This window comes from Eschrichtius robustus, chromosome 3, assembly GCF_028021215.1.
Source record: "Eschrichtius robustus isolate mEscRob2 chromosome 3, mEscRob2.pri, whole genome shotgun sequence".
Classification (NCBI taxonomy): Eukaryota; Metazoa; Chordata; class Mammalia; order Artiodactyla; family Eschrichtiidae; genus Eschrichtius; species Eschrichtius robustus.
Genome location: NC_090826.1, coordinates 162,406,193 through 162,413,098, shown reverse-complemented (window position 1 = coordinate 162,413,098; position 6,906 = coordinate 162,406,193). Strand labels below are relative to the sequence as shown.

At 44.2% G+C, this 6,906-nt stretch overlaps 1 pseudogene; it reads right to left on the bottom strand.

Annotated features, from left to right (window-relative positions):
• Positions 1 to 5,868: 5,868 nt before the first annotated feature.
• On the bottom strand, positions 5,869 to 6,704 carry LOC137761579 (hepatoma-derived growth factor-related protein 3 pseudogene; annotated as a pseudogene).
• Positions 6,705 to 6,906: the final 202 nt, after the last annotated feature.

The following is a 6,906-nucleotide window of genomic DNA, read 5'->3' as shown; positions in this document are numbered from 1 at the left end:
TCCCCCGGCGGCAGACACGTGGGGGGAAGGCGGGGCCCAAGTGAGGGGCGGGCGCCAGGCCCCCGGGGGCGGGGCCGGCCGGCCGGCGCCTGGGCTGGGCCCGCCTGCGCTCTAGCCTCCACTGCCGCGCTCGGACCTAAGATGGCGCAGCCTCGGTGCCTCTCGGCCCGGGAGGAACGGGTTCCCAGAAAGACTACAGTTCCCAGCATGCAGTGAGGAAGCGCAGAGGCGGAGTCTTAACTGCGGTCGTTCCTCGCGGCGTGTTGCCAGCCGTCGACTACAGTTCCCAGCATGCTGCGGGGGCCCGGTGCTTCGGGCCTGGCCTCCCCCGGGAGACTACAGCTCCCAGCATGCAGTGCTTGCGGTCTGCGCCCCAGCACTTGCCGTATGCTCTTGCGGCTGGTGCGGTCTTTTACCTGCCTTACCTCTCCGCTGTTGCGGTTAGTTTCTGTTGCGCTTAACTCGGTGAAGCCTTCGGAATGTGGCAGAAGACCATATTGATGACGCCGTTTTCCAAATCTCTCCTCATTATTATTAATTAATTAATTATTTTTTTGCAAGGGGAGGGGTGGGGAAATACAGGAAGGCGGGTTATTGGTGGGGGAAGGGGTGTAACATGCATCCAGTTAATCCTCAGTGTGGAATTTTACATTTTACGAAAGTATCCTGCTGAGATGGGAAGAGAGTACAGTACTCATAGATTAGCACAATCCTGGGACGCAGTATGTGATTTTGCATTCGTTCAAAAAATATTTATGTGCCTGCCCTTTGCCAGGCCGTGATGTAGGCCCTGGGGAATATAGAAATGAACAGGAGGGAGGACAAACAAAATATCGGTGATATGTGCTTTGTAGAGAGTTAAAATAGGATGACGTGATTGAGAGTAAGCTTAGATTGGCTGCAGTGTGAAGGTCTAGGTGACGAGGTGATGTTTAAGCTCAGATCCGAATGACAAAAAGCCAGCCCTGCAAAGCTAATTGATTCAACCAATTAAGAAGCTATTCCACAAGTGCACGCCAAAAGGTGGCTTGGATATTGGGGGTAGTGGGTAACACTGAAGAAGTTAATTTGGAATATTTTGGAAGTAGACTCTACAGCAGGGGTTTCCCCCGCCCCCCCCAGCACACACACACACACACACACACACACACACAGCAGGAGCTGAGCAGCAAGCGAGGGAAGCTTCATCTGCCGCTCCCCATCGCTGGCATTACTGCCTCAACCATTCCCCCCGCCCCCCGACCTCCTTGAAAAATTATCTTCCACGAAACTGGTCCCTGGTGCCAGAAAGGTTGGGGACCGCTGCTCTACAGGACTTGCTAATGGATTGGATGTTGAGTTTGTTAGGGAGAGAACATTCAAGGATAATTTCTAGATTTTTTACTTCAGAAATTGTGTGGATGGTGGTGCCATTCATAAGACGTGAAAATTGTGAAGAACAGGTTGGGAAGAGGGAAATCAAGAATTTTGGTTTGGTCTTGTTAAGTTGGAGATATCATTTAGACATCCATGATGTCAAGTAGGCATTTGGAAAAACTGGAGTCATGGCCATGATAAATGGACTCTAAAGCCTTAGGACTGATTGGATGACTTAGGAAAATGTGTAGCTTAGAAAAGGTAAAGGGGTCGAAGACAAAGATCTAGGACCCATCATGTAGAGGAGGAAGAGGAATCACAGAGGCAGGAGGAGTACATGGTAGCACAGAAGCCGTAAGAGATTCAGCAGTATGGAGGTCACTGGTAGCATTGACATGAGCAGTGTCAGGGGAGGAGTGGGATCCAGAGAACATTTGGAATGGTTTGAGGGGTGAGTGTATAGTGAAGAAATGGAGACTGTAGGCAACTTGGGGCAATAGTGGGATAAGGCTGTGTGGTCAATGGAGGACATTTTAAAGATGAGAGATACTAAAGTATACTTGTATGTAAAAAGAGAGAAATTGATGATGTAGGAGAGAGGGGATTTCCATGCGCAAGGTAAGAAGGGGAAGAGATCCAGCGCATAAGTGAGGGTTTGGCCTTTAGTAGGAGGGATGCTTTATCTGTAGTGACAGCATATAAGGTAGATGCAAGTGCATGGTGATGGTATGGAAAGTGTAGAAGACAAATGAGGGCAGTTCTTTTCTGATTTGTTTTGATTTTCTCAATGAATAAGAGGCAAGATCACTGGAAAGTTGGGGAGGGGTGGGGTGTAGGAGAAGGTGTAAAATAGGGAATACAAATATACCAAGGAAATAGGGTTGAACTGCCAGGCAGTGTTGAGTGACAGTAAATGCTGTGTGCATGATTGTTCTTTGACTTATCCTCAGGTTGTGGACAAAGTTCTAAAATTCATTTTTGGCGTACCCAGCTGCTTTGCTTCCCTTCCCCACTGTGGCCTTCATTTCCTCCTAACCCAGCTGAACAAACTACAGGTGTGGGGAAAGGCAGGCACTCTCCATTAACACGCCATAACCCTTCCTACTGAGGGCTCAAGCTACTGGTTCATTTCACCTCTTACTCTAAACACTCCCTTTGCTCTTTGTGATCTCAGCTACTCTGTCAGCTGTAAGGATCACTTGTAAGCTGAAAAGTCTGAGGCCCCCATCTCCAATCCCTGTCTCTCTCTTGAGCACTAGGCCAGTATAACCTGCAGCCTATTAAACGTCTCCACCAGGTGTATTAGTTTCCTATTGCTGCTGTAACAAATGACCACAAACTTAGCGGTTTGAAACAACACTACACATGTTTATTACCTTACAGTTCTAGAGACCAGAAGTCCAAAATGGGTCTCCCTGGACTAAAATCAAGGGCTATGTTCTTTCTGGAGGCTCCAGGGGAGAATCTGCTTCCTTGCCGTTCTTATTCATCTCCTAGAGGCTGCTCTCATTCCTTGACTCATGGTCACATCACCCTGACCCGTTTCCGTCATATCTTCTCTGACTCTCCTGCCTCCTCCTTTCACTTACGAGGACCCTTGTGGTTACTTTAGGCCCACCTGGATAATCAAGGATAATGTCATCTCAAGATCCTTAACCTAATCACATCGACAAAGTCTTTTTTTCCTATGTAGAGTAATATATTTGCACGTTCTGGGGAACTGGAATGTGGACATCTTTGGGGAGCTATTATCCTGCCCACCATACAGGATGTCCCAAGGTCACTTCAAATTAACCAGTTACAAAATTGAATTCACTGTCTGATGATGAATTGAGTTGTATTGCTCATGTAATTTAGGTACTGATCTGCCAGTAACTGAAATTATCCATCATTCATTCATTCATTCACTGAGCAAGTATTAAAGCCCTCATGAAGCTTACTAACCAGTGGAAGACAGAAAAAACGTTATGTATTCATTAATTTTTAATTTAAACTGAAGGGCACAAGCAGTAGTAGAGCATAATAGGAGACTTATTTGGGGTGGTTGTCAGGAGACAGTAATATTAACAAAGAAAATGTAATTAAATAGTTGTAAATGGGGTACTGGAGGCTGAAAAAGACAGAGGAAGGAACACTAAGGTGTCAGAGAGGTAGTAAGCACCAGAAGCAGCTATCACCCTAGGCCTGGAGGCACAAAGAGGCTGGGATTTAAACAGTTTTAAAGCTTGGAGGAGAGTCCCGTGGAGGTGGAATCCAGAGCTCTGAAGGGGGATGTTTGGCAGGCTGGTGCTGCTGGTACCTCTGAGCGGCACAGTGACATGAGTCCTGGAAAGTTTTAAAAACTCCAAGCTGGAAATCAACCACTGCTCCTGAAATCTGCTACCACTGCTGGGATGAAGAAGCATGACTAAGCTCACGCTGACAGGAAAGGTGGGAAACAGGAAGTACTTTTCTTCCTCCTGTTGCTGGTGTCCCTCCAGTACCTGGTACTAGAGAAAGCTCCCAGGGAGCTAGGTCTGGGGCAGAAATGTGGTTTGCAGAGTCCTGGCCTCAGCAAGGAAAGGCAGATTTGAAACTAGAAAGGCAGATTTGAAACTGAGAGATAGTAGCCTCATTACAACCTACCACAAACAATTTCTTAGGCCACCTGAAGGATTTGAAGCATTATAAAGGAAAATACATTTTAAAGCTTATTGCTGCCTGAACTATGTTGTAGCGATGAACTGAGTCCAAGCGTGTTTTTTCAATTACTTGAAGTATAACTGACAATATTATATTAGTTTCAGGTGTACAACACAGTGATTCAATATTTTTATAAATTACAAAATGATCACCACAAGAAGTCTAGTTACCATCTCTCACCATAAAAAATGATTCCAATATTATTGACTATGTTCCCTATGCTGTACATTACACCCCTGTAACTCATTTATTTTATAGCTGGAAGTTTGTATCTCTTAATCCCCTTCATCTATTTTGTCCTTCCCCCAACCCCTTCCCTGTTGGCAACCACCCATTTATTCCCTGTCCCTACGAATCTGTTTTTTGTTTTGTTTTATTTGTTCATTTGTTTGTTTTCACATGTAAGTGAAAACAAACAGTATTTGTCTTTCTCTGTCTGACTTATTTCACTAAGCATAATACCTTCCAGGTCCATCCATGTTTCACAAATGCCAAGATTTGTATATATATTTTAGTTTTCATTCTCTATTTCATTAGAAAAAACAAAGCCACTTTGAATCCTTCTTAAGAGGTGTACATACATTTTAAAATACAAAAGATGAAATAAAGTTTAAAATCTAAATAAATAGAAACAATAATGGTATGCTATTTATTTTATTTTTATTTTTTAATTTTTCTCTCTCTGTTAAAAAAAGTTGGGTTTTCTTCCTGTTTGATGTTTGTTTCTCTGACTTTTAAAAAACTAAAGTATATATATTTTTTCTATTGCCAACTTGCTGTTAACAATTTTTGCTTTAAGATATGAATTACATTACCTCACATTACATATATGAAGCCAAATTACACTAACTTAGTTGTTTACAACCTCAAATCTTACTCCCGGTACACATTCCAATAAATTTATTATGTAAAAACAATAGTTTTTTTGTTTTTGATTTTTTTTACAGTAAAGTTTTCAACTACAAACCTTGAATACGTGAAAGATGTTTCCAAGGACAAGCATAACAGCACTGATAAAACCCAAACTGACTAAACGTGTTCTCACAATATGAGCTGGCACAAAAATAAATAAAATTTTCTATTATCACAATTGCAACAATAACGTACAGATAATAATGGTTTGTGGATGAATATTAACTATTCTAATTCTAGTTCCAAAAGAAAACAACAGATCATTTTAGAAGTCTATATATAAAAGGCAATGCTTTGTCTTACTTCCCATAGGGCTACTGCTGATTCCAGCTTTAAAATGTAAAGTATCCAGCTTGAGTGATTAGCTCAAATTGTATTGAGATTGGGAAAAAATAAATCATTGCCTTTGTTTTGGAGTAACACAAAAGACTCACTAACTTCACATACAGAAACTGAGTTTATGTACGTTAACAACATGAGTTTTGAGAAGTATAAGCTGTCAACTAGCTATTTCTAATACGGAATAGATATTTTACAATACGATTAAACTTTACACATGGTCTCAAAACTGAAGAACAATTTTAAGTTCATTTTCAATATGCCAACATTATGTATCTAGGAATTGGTTCCTAGGTTCTGTCACAGAGAGGAAATCCCTTAAGCATTATGTTGAGTGGTCATTTTCAAAAATGCTAACTTATATTTCACTGAGTGTTTGGTGACGGTGGAGTAAAGGCAGGAGACTGATGAACATAACTGCCTTGATAAAGGATCCTAGACTTGTATAAGCTTGTGCAACAATCTGGATAATCCTTAGTGGTTAAGGGCAACTTCATGCAACCAAATAACATGAAATTAAATCAATAACCTTAAAAAAGGCTAAAATGTCTTTTTTCCCCCAAACACAGCAGAGAGGAATGTGAATAATGTACATACAAACTGGGGTTCTGTCAATGACAACAAGGACTATGTGTTGGTTCATATCAAATCCAAGAATATTAGACAACCAAACGTATAACCTTCTTGTGGTTTTCTTAATATGCAGCATTCATTACGGTAGTTAGGTCCCTTCACTGGTTTTTTTGCAAGTCTGAAGTTGTGTTTCTTTTGTCATTGCCGGCATCTCCACCCTCAGAGCTGCTTTTATTTTCTTCTTCTTTGCAGTCCTTGTCATCTTCATCTCCTGGAGATTTCCGGGCCTGTTTATAGAGAATTTCTTTGAAGTGTATGACTTCTTCCGTTTTGAGCCTGCTTTTTCATTCTTTCTTTTGCCTTTTCCATCTTCTTCCACTCTATCACCTTCTTCCTCACTGCTTGCCTCTGCAGTATTCCCGCCTTCTCCCTCGGTTTCTGAAGAGCTCTGTTGCTGAATGGCCTGGTACCCAGTAAACTCTACTCCTGGGTTATTTTCTATCTCCCACAATCCTTCATTAAATCCTTTCCGTTTGTTTGCCTTCCCAAACTTGTCTTTGTATTCCTTATAAGGGAAAAGGTCTTTGGGACCTAGAAATGCAGTTTCATGGGTGCCAAAAAAGAAGATAGGATACTTATTTGCTGGAGGCTTAACAGCTCCCTCCGCGAGTTCCTCAATCCGGGCCGGCCACTGCGGGTAGCCCTTCATCTTGGCGAAGACCAGGTCGCCCGCCTTGTACTCGCGGGGCCGCGGACGCGCCATCCTGGCCGCTCCGCTTCCTGGTTGTCCTTGGGCGCCGCGAAGATTCCGGGAGGCCGCCCCGCCGCGGGCCAACGGACTGCGCTGCGCTCCCCGCGGGCCGGGCGGGCGGACTAGGGGCCGCTCGGACCAGGGGAAGGGGCGAGGCGGCGGCTGGGGCGAGGGGTGGGCGGGGGGCGCATCAGGCCCCGCGCCTCACCGCCCGGCAGCGGGGGAGGGGAGTCCCCGGCCGCTCGGCTCTCGCGGCGGCACCGCCGCCGCCGCCGCCGCCGCCGCCGCCGCCG